Source organism: Mus caroli, chromosome 6, assembly GCF_900094665.2.
Source record: "Mus caroli chromosome 6, CAROLI_EIJ_v1.1, whole genome shotgun sequence".
Lineage (NCBI taxonomy): Eukaryota > Metazoa > Chordata > Mammalia > Rodentia > Muridae > Mus > Mus caroli.
Window position 1 is genome coordinate 83540364 of NC_034575.1, and position 14053 is coordinate 83554416.

Here is a 14053-nt window from a genome sequence, read left to right on the forward strand (position 1 = left end):
CTTCATGTCTCAGTCCATTTTTAAATGAAAGGAACAGACTCCAGGAGCTCACCTTTGAAGCAAGTCTCATTCCATTCGAACTGACAGACAGCTGCCCATTCTCCCCTTCATCTTAACTATCAGCTAAGTAAATTGAGATACATCAGACGTGACTTAACAGTCACAAAAAATCAACTTTTATAGAATATTTGTAGGCATGGAAAATATTTTCTAATAGCATAACATTTTCCCTAAGTCAAATCATTTTTAATGTTTAAATACTTAGTAACCCAAAAATACCTTNAAAATACATTCAAACCAGAGGTATAAACCCTTTTCGTGTGTGTGTGTGTGTGTGTGTGTGTATACATATATATAGCCACATTCTGAAAGTACAAAATTGTCACTATCACCACCATCGTCATCATCGTCATCATCACCATCATCGGTAAATCGGTTCCAGTATCAACCCTAACACTAGATTTCTCATCGTTTAATATGAGGCCTCAGCCTCATGCAAAGAGAATATTTCAGTGAAGTTTTATCCTGATACCTGCCCAATACCTCACTTTCTGATGAGGCATAAAACAATGAACTCCAGATTCTATGGACTACAATTCTCATTTTTCCAAACTCTTGTGAACATGCTAGAAGAGAATGGCAGGTATTAACAAACAGATCCAGGCAAATAATGTCCTGGTTTATGTAAGAGCCACACAGTGTGATCAAATGCCGTCTGCTTGAGGACTTGCAAAGCGAAAAGCAAAGTGCTTTTGAGACAGCCCAGGACATGGTGTTGAAAAGCTCTGTGAGGAGAAAGCAAAGACTGAAGGCTGTGTATCCCCCAGGACGTACAGTAACAAGTCCCATGATCTGTCACCTTTGGTTTGTTGTGCTTCGCCATGACAACGTCTTATCACTGATAGATGTTTCTGGATCCAGAGCTGACACTTGAGGAAGTGGCCCTACTCAACTAGCTTGGTGGACGACAACTGGGTATGAAAAGTCAGCCACNGATAACAGATCTCTCTGCCGGGCAGATATTGAGGGGGCTCTATAAGCAGCACCCCCATGGCCATCCTAGTGATAGCAAAATAAGGCATTGTTAGAAATCTGGTAACTCCAAAGTCCCAATATCACCAGTTAGATGCAATTAATCTGTCACCTACAGCTGTAGCTAATCAGCTACTTACGGTTGGCTCAAACGCATTAAAGTTGTCACTTTGGTGACACAGAATGTTAAGATGACTGCTTAGAGGGTGGACCCAGATGCCACTAGCTAACCCTAGCTCCCGAGGGACTCAGTCCCACCTGACATTCTTGCNCCAGANTCGTCATCTCTGCTGCTCTGAGACTGCACAGNTGTCTTCCTGCCGATTACAGCTCCCACCCTTCTTAGACCATCAAAGGATCCCAGGGCTCTCGTGAGCTGTCAGANTAGACAACCCCAGGAGCCAGGCAAATAATAGAAATGAGGCAGCCTGTGGCAGTGGGCCACTGGAAAGCATAGGTGTACAACTCGGGTAAACGACTAGATCACCCAATTTTAAAGATAGAGTAGAAAACGAGGATTTAGGAGTTGAGACTTTTTCAATCTGATCCCAGAAAGAAGAACTCTGCAGTGTACAAGAATNCTTGCATGCTCACTCGCTCGCTCCCTCGATTGCTTGCTTGCATGTGAAGGTCAAAGACAGAGGTTAAGTGTCCTTCCTCATTTGCTTTCTACCTTATTATTTGAGACGCACCCCCTCCCACTGTTGTGATTCACTCCTCTGTTTGATTCTTAGCTGACAATCAGACTTTGGGTGGGTGTCTCCTGACTTCCTGCTTGTGGACGTTGTACATCGTGGTGCGCACTAGGCTCCGCACCACGATGTACAACGTACTTTGGGTGGGTGTCTCCTGACTTCCCCACCCCATTATAGGAAGTTCCTCTGTGCTTCACAGTGATGCGCTACCAGCANCATCCTTAAATCCCCTGATAGGCCTGCTGGGAACCTTAATCCTACCACTAACACCATGGGACTTCCTTTAACCTGGCATAGCCAGGTTGTGTTTGTTTTGAGCCAGTTTGTGAATTGGAATTATTNAAGGAAAAGTTTCCTTTTTTCCCCCAATCTTTAAATTTTTTAAAAATTAAAATATAATTATGTCATTTCTCCCATTCCTCCTCCCTCTAACCTTTTTATCCTCCCTTGCTTTACTCTGAGGGAGAATTTTCAAAGTAGCTTCCTGATGATGCAGAAAATCACTCTTGGTCATGTACTTCTATAGGGTGTGAAATTCTTAAGTGTTTTCTTCGCAGGGTTCTTTGATTCCTTTAAAAATTCAACTACTGGCCTTAAAGAGTTTGAAAATTTTGAGGATTATTTCCTTTGATATACCCTTAGTATACTAACAGCTAATTTTTTAAATGTACTTATTAATCTATTAACAAATTCATTGCATATATAAAGAATTCATTTTGGTAACATTAAATTTGCAAATCAAAGCTGATAGAAAGATAAGATTGGCCTTGCTTCACAATTTTACAAGTCTGGTACTCCAGCTGGAGGCAGCGAAACTTTTCCTGTGTGCGACAACATCCAACAGGCTGCAGTTATTTTGAATATGGTATGCGATGAAAATGTGGCTGTGTATGAATTTGCAATTGACAAAGGGAAGAGTTTTGGAAGTCTGCTTAGTTAATTGCATATCCTCTTCAACGATAAACTGAAACTTAGAGGACAGCTTCTCAGATGCCAGCTGCCAGGCAGAATCTACAAATNCAGGAGTCAGTTCTTAGCATTTAGTTACAATGAAACTCCTTCAGCCCCTGGCGCTATTGTACTCCGACTGATTCCAAACTACCGACAGTGACACTTGCAAATCCGTCTGGTTAAGGGCAGTCTAAATGTTGACACATTTCCTTATGTTATCATCACATTTCATGTGACATCTGGAACATTCCACTGCCAATTCTATGAAAGAATGAAAGTGATAAAANCNAACTCTAACCTAGCATTGAAACGAAATTCAACACGACCTTCCTGCAAAACAATGGAGTNTTTCCTTCTTCAGAGACAGGTCCTGCTGCAACTGTAGGCTGTCACTGATAGCTGAGTGGCCATACAAAAAGTCTTCATTTTCCTGTAGTTTGGTTTCCAAATCTTAAAGTGGAAGCATTAGACTTGAACCCATGTTTACCTACAGGAAGAGGGTTGGCATTTGAGACAGAAAAAAAAAATGCCACGAAGAACTGTCCCTCATGTTATTCTGGTTTTTAATTTTTCAGTCTCCTTCAACAAGTACCATTCACCCAACCCTCACATCAGACAACCCCNGAACCCTTGAGAGAAACCTCGGGAGGTAATACTGTCTTTCATTGTGACCTGGCAGATCCAATTTTGTATTACTGCATACGTCTGAAGCTGATGCCATTAAAAAGTGGGGAAATGATAATTTCTCACACTATTGAACGTTTCCTCTGTTGAGTTTCTTCTGTTCTCCCTGCGGGTATATCTGTTGAGGTCTTGTTATTGGTATTCCTAAATATATGTGATATGGACACATGTTTGTGAGCTCATGGGAAGTAGCAACATCAGAAGAGCTAGAGGTGGGATTAAGAAGAGAAAAGGGGAGGAGAAAAACTCTCAAATCTCCTGGCCGCAGTTTTACAAACCGAGGAGTCNCAAAACTTTTAGTACTTGACAGTATTTTGCACAAAGCCTTACAAAGCTCATCTTGCTGGGTGGGTGGAGGGGAAAAGTGAGATTTCCCCACTGACCCCGAGCTTTTGGAAAAATACAGATGGCCACACTGCCACTGCTCATTCTGCCCGGTCTCCTGTTCTGAGGTAAGAGGCTGAACGAAGGAGCCTGCCTGTTCTTCTTAAGCCCTAGCTTGCCTCTTCACAGCTGCAGTACCTTGTCAAGAGAAGACAAGTGTCAGCCTCGTGGGCAAGTGTGAGGATTAGTGGTGATAATCCTCCATGGAAGTGTGTGCCAGTAGTGAGGGGCCACAGTAGCCACGCCACAGCATCGCCAGTGGAAGCCTGTTCCCTCCTCTGAAGGCTCTGACTACCTCGGATTTATGCACACGTTTCCCTGCGGCATGTTTTTATTCTTTTCCCCCAGGAAAGGTTTTAGCTGGGAGCTGACTTTATCATGCATTTGTTTATTTGTTTATGACAAGGTCTCATGTAGACCAGGCTGACCTCAAACTCACCTTTTAGCTGGAAGTGACCTTAAACTTCTGAACTGTAGCTCCACCTCCCAAGTGCTCAGACGACAGGTGTGCGGCACCACACCTGTTTCATGCAGTGTTGAGAATGGAGCCCAGGGCTTCATGCGTGCTACCAAGTGAACTAGCAACACCCCCAACTTGATCGCTGGTTTTAATGGGATGAGCTTCTTCATATAACTCCCCTCCCTCCCTCTGTGTGTGTGTGTGTGTGTGTGTGTGTGTGTGTGTGTAGCAGGGTTCATCTGAGTCCTTGGAAACCTCCTTTTGGACACTCCCAGTGACAAGGACATTTCAGCTTCATGGAGTAGGCAGTCTGGAAGGGCAAGGGGTCGGTCTGAAATGCTCTCTTCTGGCAGTGAAAGTCCCGTAGAAAGAGACCCAAGAGAAATCTCTGGTGTTTTCCAATGACTACTGGGCCACTTCTTGTTACTTTCTGTTCCCACTTGATGTGAACCAGCTATTATCCGCTATGTGGTCCTGTTACCACAATGTTTGACTCAAACATACGGAACCAAGAAAATACAGACTAGTCCTGTTAAAACCATGAGTCAAATAGATCTTACCTCCCTGAGTTGTCAGTTTTCTTGGTCTCAGCTATGCAAATGCAGCTAATAGCTGTCTTAGACCTCCCAAGTAAGCCGTAGAAAAATGTGGTCATGGTTCTTGGAAGAGTGATTTCAACTGTCAAGCNGCTGCTTCCTTCTTATCCTCCAGAAATCAAGTTTGGTTCACAGTTCCTTTCTATTTCTTGTTGAATCCCCCTTTGTGTCCAGAGACATTTCGCTTTCAAATCATAAAAGGANAGAGAGTGGTGGGTTTATAATAAGCAGAGTGCCATTGGGGACCTCTGTGTGACTTGACTTCCAGCTAACTCATATATTCAGAGAGAAAGTTGGGATCGGATGTGGCCATTCCTTTAGCACTGCATAGATGAGGGGAAGTGACATCATGGCAAGAGAGGCGCCAGTGGTCTGTGTCTGAACACACATTCTCAGTGGGCTCCCTGGTCTGTGTTTCTCATTGCCATTCTCGTTGTCTTGGCACTTGGCACTCTTTCCTCCAGACTCCACNATGACCAATGTAAGTGGGTTGTGGCTATTGGCCAGGTGAGGTTAGGATATTTTACCACCCTTTAAGTAGTCAGATTTAAGTGTCTGTACTAGATGTGGCTTCAAAACCCATCTAGTTTCATCCTAGAGAGGCTGGNTGGATCTCTAAGACCAGGAAACACTTTTCACAGCAGGATAACTGAGAACTACCAAAGCGTGGGCTGGACTGCTGAGCCCACACATTCTCTGGGAAACAAGTTAACACGATTCAACTTGAAGCATTCGCTTAGAGCTTCAGTTTTTCCCTAAGGCNGATATTGAAACAGTTTTCACCTCTCACACACCACCCAATGCCCACCAAAGTGCCTGGTAGAATAGGAGCTAATAACTACTTGTTCAATGGATAAATAAATGAACATCAAAGAAAGTCTACATCGGTGAGAGTCTATGGAATGCTTATCCCAGTATGAAAAGTAACGAGCTGGCCTCAAAGAAGTTGTTGGTGTCAGGCTTAGGTGTCTCACCGGACAACGTTTCTGTTTATTTCCAGCGTCCAGAGTATTTTTAAATTTGGCGAGTGAGGAATTTGACTCACCTGGTCCTCTCTCGGAGGCATAATTCTTTCTTTCCCGTCTCTATTGCATGGGTTCCATGCCTGTACAATCTTTCCACATGCAGAGTCTCTGAACCCCGAGACCAGGTCACTTCTTAGGCAGATCTGTGCAGTGTAACACGCTACACACTAGATTGATGTGCATCGTCCCCGATACACAGTGAGTTTCTCTTCCTGCTTAATGTTCTTATTCCCTTGCCAAGTTCTTAAGAACACTGTTTGCCTAAAGTACACTGAACTCCCTGAGTTAGAATGGCTGGAGACCCCTCATACCTGGTCATGTTAGATAAGTCAACTCAGCCTGTCAGAGAAGCAGCCCCTCTCTTCGTAGCCCACACTTGGCAGCATTTCCTGCTGCCTGCCTGACTTCCAGAGCCAGACAGCTGTGGGTCAGGGACTTCAGAGCCACGGGCTGCCTGCCGTGGCTCAGTTCTTTGTCCACCTCTTTCCCCGAATTTCCAGATTCCCTTGGTAAGAGAGAAGGAAGGTAGGAGGACGAAGGGAGGTAACAGGGGAGATAAAGATCTAGTCTGAAGTAGTGCAGCTGCCTGAAGTCAGGAAAGAAGGAGTTCAAGGAATGTGTCTAGTAAGAAAACCGACGGGCTTCATGAAGAAGCTGATCTCCTGGGAAGGAAGGTGTGGTGATTCCTGCTGGTTCTGAATGGCAAGTCTATTGGCCACAACTGATCAACACACTGTCAGGGTGTGAACCTGAAATGTCCTTCACAGGTTCATGTTGTAAATGCTTGTCCCATAGCTGTGGCACTCTTGGCAGAATTCTCATTGCTTCCTGCCTTTTTTACTCTTCTCCAACTACTGTGGAGTAAACTGAGTGACCCAAGCAGGTGCTCTGTGGTCCACAATCCCTCCCAGGCACTTTCAGCCACCCATTTTGGTAAAGGGTATTTCAAATCCTTTATGTTTTAAGGGTATTGTACATCCTTTATGTCCTCAGGTCCTGAGACCCTTGTCCATTTGCAGCACTCAACTGTCCCTGCAGTTTCTGTGGAAAGATACGTTTCCCTCTTCTGCATTGTACAGTGTATAGCAAGCCTGCCCCAGAGAGAACACAAAGGGTTACTCAGTACGGCCAGCAGTCACAGCAAGGGGTGATGAGACAGAATAAAAATGATTAAGATAAAAATAAAAAATAGTATCTAACACTTACTAAAGCTCTTAGTAAGTGCCAGGCAGAGTTCCAAGGGTGACACCTTGCTTAATCCTCATGACAGCCTTATGAAGTGGGTAATGTAGATTTCCTGTTTATTCCTGCTTCTGTGCTAAGAGAGCTCAATTTAGTTCATCCCCNTGGCAAGGCAAAGGAGCCAAGATTAAACACACAAACCTACTGATTGTGAGAAGGATACTGAGAACATTAATGAGAAAATGTAGAAGGCTTAAGATACTAAATGCTGGGGTTGTAGCTGAGTTAGTAGAGAACTTACCCTGCACACAGGAGTTTCTGACTCCAGTCCCCAGCACCACATAAAACAAGGTGTGGTGGTGTACACCTGTAATCCCAGCACTCTGGAAGCGGAGGCAGGAGGATTGGGAGTTCAAGATCATCTTCAGTTACCTAGTGAATACGAAGTCAGCCTTGGATGTGTGAGATGCTGTCTTTTAAAAAAGTCATTTCTGGGAGATGCCCCGAAACATGGAGGCAAGACAGGGATTTCTGCCTTGCAAATACAGCTCTGTTTCTTCACAGTGTCTCCAATACTCCACAGGCTACCGATGGTGAGCAGCCTGGCCCAGGGCCCAGTAAGTTAAGCAATAAAGACCAGGAACTTCTGTTTGGCAGATGCCTCTTCTAGAGGAACCATTTATCCTCTGGAATCCCTGGCCTGACTCTGCTCTTCACAACATCGCTTCTTACCCACAGTAGTAACTTTCCAGCCCCCTCATCATCTCTCAGCAGCCCCCTCTTCAGCACCAGGAGACCCTTTTCAGGTCTAGCATGGACCACTACAGATCTCTCACTGGAAGCATCTATGCTTTTATAGCTCAGGCCTCAGTGACTTAGTAGCTGTGTGTGTAGATGCTGTGTGTGTAAACGGAGGAAAAACAAGGCTTCTAGGATCCCATCTGTAAACGACCACCATTCCTGGGAGCTCCCGTTGCATTCTGTGGAATTCCTCAGACCCAGAGCTTAGGCTAAGCATCNCCACTCTTTGTCTCTGTCTCTCTTGCTTTGTGTGTGGTGCTTGCTGTGCTGGAAGGAAGGCCAACAACCCAATACCAAAGCTACAAGCACCCACAGCTGGTGGACTAACCCAGGCTCCCGTGGCTGTCAAGGGTCACTGAGTTTCTCTTAGGACTGCAAAATATAGAGCTGGTGAGATGGCTCAGTGGGTAAAAGTGTCTCCTTCCTATGTCTGTGTGATGACCTAAACTCTATAATAGGTAATGAGCCCAATATCAATAAGGTAGTCTTACTAATAAATACATCTGCATCCCTGTTCTTCAAACCTGAGAATGTATGGAAGGCAGGTTGAAGAGTGGCTCTGTGTGCCTTATGCCAAGCTGGCTGTCAGGTTACAGGGCTCCCAGAGCTCACCCTGGCCTTTTGTCCTCTGTTCCAGGCTGTCCAGGCTGTGGCCCAAGAGTGCAGCATGGGCCAAGGGTTCCCTCTAGTGGCAGTGGCAGTTCTTACCTTAATCAACTGTAGGGAGATTATAGCTCATAAAACAATTCATAACTACTGGTCATTTCTGTAGTTTTCGTGGAACAATGTCTACCCTTAGGGCTTTATGAAAATCTCTTCATTGTTGCTCTCCAAAATTTCTAGGACAGAAATGTGTGGCCACTTGGTTCTTATAACACCACCCCAACAATACACACATGTATGTGTACCNACCTATCTACACTTCTTGCCCCCAACCCTGTTCTTGCCCTCCCCCACTCTTCTTCCAGCAGGGATCCATGAGAGTGGCTGGGAGGTGTGAAGTGGTGGGATCTGAAGGTGTAAAGGGGCAGGATCTGGAGGTGTGAAGCAAAGGAATCCCATAGAACAGGCCTCAGCAAGAGAGCCCCATGCCAAAAGGGACAGTGGGCTACACCCTGCTCTAAGGGAAATTCCTCATTTCAGTAATCAGGTAGATATGGTAATAGCGGAACCCACACAGCCCTTTTTCCTGTGAGGCAGAATAAGAAAGGCCTGACTTCCCAGCTCTGTCTGTCTTTCAGAAGTGGCTCACCCAGCTTTTTCCCTATAAGAAGACTAACTACAACTCCCCTTCACAGCCTGGAAACAGCTTTTAAGGAAAATATGGGCTTTGCCAGAAAATCGACAATGATTAAACACAAGAAACAGAGGTCATGTCTGAGTCAGTGCATCNTGGCCTTGTTCAGTGCGGTCACATGGCATTGCTGCTTCTGCTCACTGGTCCAGCAGGAGTCTTAGCAAACAGCCAGGCCACATGGAACATGCTAAGGATGCCCCAGAGTGCTCCAAGTCAGCGTGGGCCACTGGGCTGTGACTTTCCACTGACTAGATCCTGTAACTAACTCAGAGACAGCTACAGAGAAGGAGAAGGTGAGGAATGCATAGCCCTATTCCCTTCCACCACACTCTGCAGTCCTTCGCTTGCACGTGGAGGTCACATGGCTATGTCAGGCATCTTCCTTCTTTGTTCTCCACCCTATCTCTGGATGCTCTTTTACTGAACCTGAAATACACCAATTTAGCTAGACTGGCTGGAAACTCTAGGGGCCCCACCCCCTGTCTTGCCTCCCCAGCATGTTCCATCATGCCTAGCTTTGATAAATCTGGATTTGGAGGAGTCACACTTGGTGCTTATGTTGTCACAGCAAGCACTTTACCTACNGACATCGCCCTAACCTCCAAGAGATGGTTTTGGTGTATTATGTATAAGGGTATATATGTATAAGGGTATATATGTATAAGAGTATATATGTATAAGGGTATATATGTATAAGGGCATGGCCAATATGTCTCTGAACAAATTAGGCAGACTTTCTTTAGTGCCCAGGTCACTATATTGATACCTCTGCAAAATGGAATATATATATATATATATATATATATATATATATATATATATATAATGTGTGTATGTGCTTGCTCACTGGGGCACACACACACACACACACACACACACACACACACACACATTTGATTTCAGAAAGCTGAAAGAAGCAAATAATGAATGTAAAAAATGCTCCACAGCGAGCCTGGTGGAGAACATGATATGTACCGCTTGTTAATGATAATTGTTAAGATGTTGGTACTGTTGTTGCTAAAAAAGCCTCAATAAGTCTATCATGGTGAACCTCTGCAGGACAAAGAGGACATCAACAATGGCACAACAGAGGGCAGAAAGGAAGTCAGGGTCACATCTTCAACTAATTCCTACATGTGCTTGAGGGAAACGGGCTCTTCCACCCTTCAGTCTGACTTTCAGTGTTGGGTGTTTTTCTGTTTGTTTGACAAGATCAGCCTAACTGGAGAGGGAGGTTTATTCTGGCTCACAGTTTGAAGGTGTCGTTCACTGTGATGGCGGAGTTGTGTTGGATGTGAGGCAGCTGGTCGGTCACATTGCAGTTCCGGTCAGGAAGCAGCTGGTGATGAGCTCTGACCCTCAGTTCACCTTCTCCTTTGTCTTCAGTCCAGGTCTCCAGCCAGTGGAATGGTGCTGCCCACATCTGGGGTGGCTCTCCCAACCTCATCCCAATCTAGAAAATCCTTCCCAGGCATGCTCAGAAGTTTGTCTCCTAGGTACAGTTAGGTCACTGATCTGAATTTCACAATATTGATTGTCACACTCTCATTCCCATCTTAAGGCTCTATCTGCTCTTTTGGTCCATCTTAATTGGTTAGGGACACAATTGCAGATCTGTATTTTTTATCTGTCCCTCCAACTCTCTTGCCTTATCCAGCCAGGATTGCTCAGCTCCTTCACTGCACAAATCTGTGCTCAGAATGAGTTGCTAACATAAACATGTGTTAATGATTACAGGCTGGGGGCAGCAACATTGCCCGTATAGTGGGTATCCCAATACTACTCATGGCGATTCTTGCTCTAATATGGTTCTTAAGGGGAGATGGTTGTAATCAAGCTACCCTCAAGACTCTAAATCCAGCCTTGAGTGCTTACCTTCTTTGCCAATGCATTGATTCAAACTTCAAAGCAAATCGAATAACCCCATTGTCAAGGTAATCTCAGAATCCCCAAATTTATCCCTGACTAAATTACTGCTGAAAAAATTTTTGAAATGTCATTGAGGTCTTATTTTTGCATCTGTGAAATGCACGTATTCCCCACTTGGTCTCTTAGGTATCTCTTATCCTTACAAATGAACACACAAAGCCAGCGCATAAAAAGAAGAACGGAGACCAGATCTGTGTGGACTGGAGACAGGAGTTGGGTGAATGTCAAGCTAATATCATCATTAGTCCTGAATCAAACCGCACTTAGTTTAGAACCGTAACAATCCTGGTTATAAGTACAAATTAGAGTCAACTGGGAACNTAGATCGTAGTCAGTTCTTTAGGTCTACTNGGCAAAGATTCCGCCCCAGTGGATGTGGAGCAACAGCCAACAATCAGATCAAAGTTTTGTTTTGTTCTGCAATATGCAGGATTNAACTCTGCACACTGGATAGTCACAATCAGGAAGCATGGAGAGATAAACCCCGGCCCTCAGCTCATTTTCTCCTTTGTATTTAGTCCAGATTTCCAGCCAATGGAATGGTGCCTTCTACATTTAGGATGGCTCTCCCCACCTCGCAGCCTGAATGACAGGAAAATGTACTGGCTAGTCTTGGTTGTCAACTTGACTACAACTGGAGTTAACTAAAACCCAAACATGGAGGGCACATCTGTAAGGGACTTTGCTTCATTTGAAGTAGGAAGATCTACTTCTAATCTATGAGGTGGGAAGACACACCTTTAATACAGATCTTGAAATGAGAAGACACATCTCTAATCCAAATCTTGAGACATAAAGGCACNCCTTTAATCCAGACCTTTTGAGGTGGGAAGACCACCTCTAATCTGGGCCATGCCTTCTGCTGGAAGCCTATAACAGGACGTGAAAGAAGGNAGNTTTTCCTCTGCTTGCTCTTACCTTGCTAGCAAGTCCATTCCTTCACTGGCATTAGAGCCTACCTCTTTGGGATTCCAGTATATACTGAAGACCAGCTGAGACTTGAATTGAGCAACTCCCGGATTCTTGTACTTTGCACTGATAGCCGGCCATTGTTGGATTAGCTAGACCACAGTGTGTAAGCCATGCTGATAAATCCCCTTTCTATAGATAGAGATTCAGTCTGTAAGTTCTGTTACTCTAGAGACTCCTGACTGATAAAGTACTATCTACCCAGGCTATCTCAACCTCTTCATATCTTTCCATTTAAGACAGGTTTAGAGTAAGTGGCCCATGCTGGGCCTGAGCTCATCTGTAGTCTTGGCCGCCTTTGTTTTTCCACTCTGTCAGTGGCGTTATTAGCCATTACCCACTGCTCCCTGCATCCACATGTTAGTCAAAGACCATAGGCACCTGTAGTGTGTGACTGACACTGAAAGCCGCTCTCACAGAACAGCATTGGTGTCACAAAGCCAGGGNGAAAAGTGCCTGCATATTTGTTGGGTCTCAGTTGTGACCATGAGCTGAGGCCAGCTTTGTATTCTAGAAGTACTCGGCAGCTGTGGTCAGTGAGTTTCAATCCATGAGGTTTAGAAGGAAAAGAACTCCTCGAAAGATGCTAAGAATCTCTGAACTGAGGGTCGTAGGTCCCCTACCTCCCCTTTGGAAACACTGGTCAGTCAGCTTATGTTGTCCTCAGTTTCCCTGTCTACTGAATGAACAGGCTGGGTTAGATACACTAAGGAGTTAATCTGTGCTTCTGAGTTCTCCTGACTGGGATTCGAGAACCTGCAGTTACACTCCTTGTCTTCCGCATGTGCTACTTTTTGGACATTGCCCTGAAAATCTGAGCCATAGTTCCCAGCTCTGCTTCTCTGCTGCAGGTAGATGCCAGCCTGGGATTGGCACCACTGGGGTTCCATCTTGGGCAACCCCTCCACCTTAAATGATGCGTTTAAAAGCCATCCACTTTAGATACAGTATCAGCCTCCAAGGGTTCCCTGGCTCCCTGGTGAGCACACGGCCTGGTCCTTGCTGGTATCTGCACAGGAAGTGTCGGAATGCAGACGTTTACACAGTGTGAGCACGCAAGCATCTTCCCATGAACTGGTGGAGCNCGGCCAGCAGTTGCCAAGGCATTAGGCTCTTTGTCCTCCTTCCTTATTAATCTCTAGCTGTCTCCTGAGTCTTGTTTCCCTGAGCGGAGCTTAAGGAAGTTCACCAAACAATGAAGTGAGCTTGTTCTTTATATCCCAGTGGTGCAGGCTCTGTACTGGGAATGCCATACTTGCTCTCTCCAGGCCCCCACCCTGCCCAAATCTCTACCAGGAGGAGATTGTTACAGACAAAGCCTAGCACAAGTTGTTCCATCCAGTATCTAAACTTTCAAAAAGTAAAAAAAGCACTACATCTGCCTTANGCTTAAGACAANTATACACCCAGACACGCCCAGTACTGTGAGGGTGGACAGAGGGTGGGGCAAGGCTGACACAAGAGGGAACAGGGGAGGTGCGGGTGGCAGGAAAAGAGTCATAGTTCCTATAATTCTCCACTGCAGGCAGGGACTCCCCGACTGACAGAGAACCTGATGTGAGTCCTGACCCCTCTTTTGCTCGCCCAGTTCTTCTAAAGGTGGAATTGCNGAAGGTGGTGTCTCAGCACCAGTGAGGAACGAGGGGGAGAGGCACTGCTAAATCAGAGGCAGGAAGGGTTTCAAATGCAGCACTTTCGCTCGGGCTGACTGCAGGCTGCCAAACCCACACTCCTATATTTCAGACCTTGAAAGAGACTCCAGAGACCCCCTCCTTGTGCTTTAGGAAAAATATCCCCTGTGGAATTGTGACACTGCTCCCCATCCTACTCTGTCAACTCCCAAAGAAGCAGTGTGAGCCAATGGAAGAGGGCGTGGGCCAGCAGAAGCTACTTCAGGCCCTCATCCATTCAAATCAGATGTCCTGTGCATGGCGCCACGGCTGTTACTACANTTTACAAAGGAGTAGTTCTGGGGAAGCCTAATGTTCTACCGTTCTTCTACTCGTGTGTGTGTGTGTGTGTGTGTGTGTGTGTGTGTGTGTGTGTGT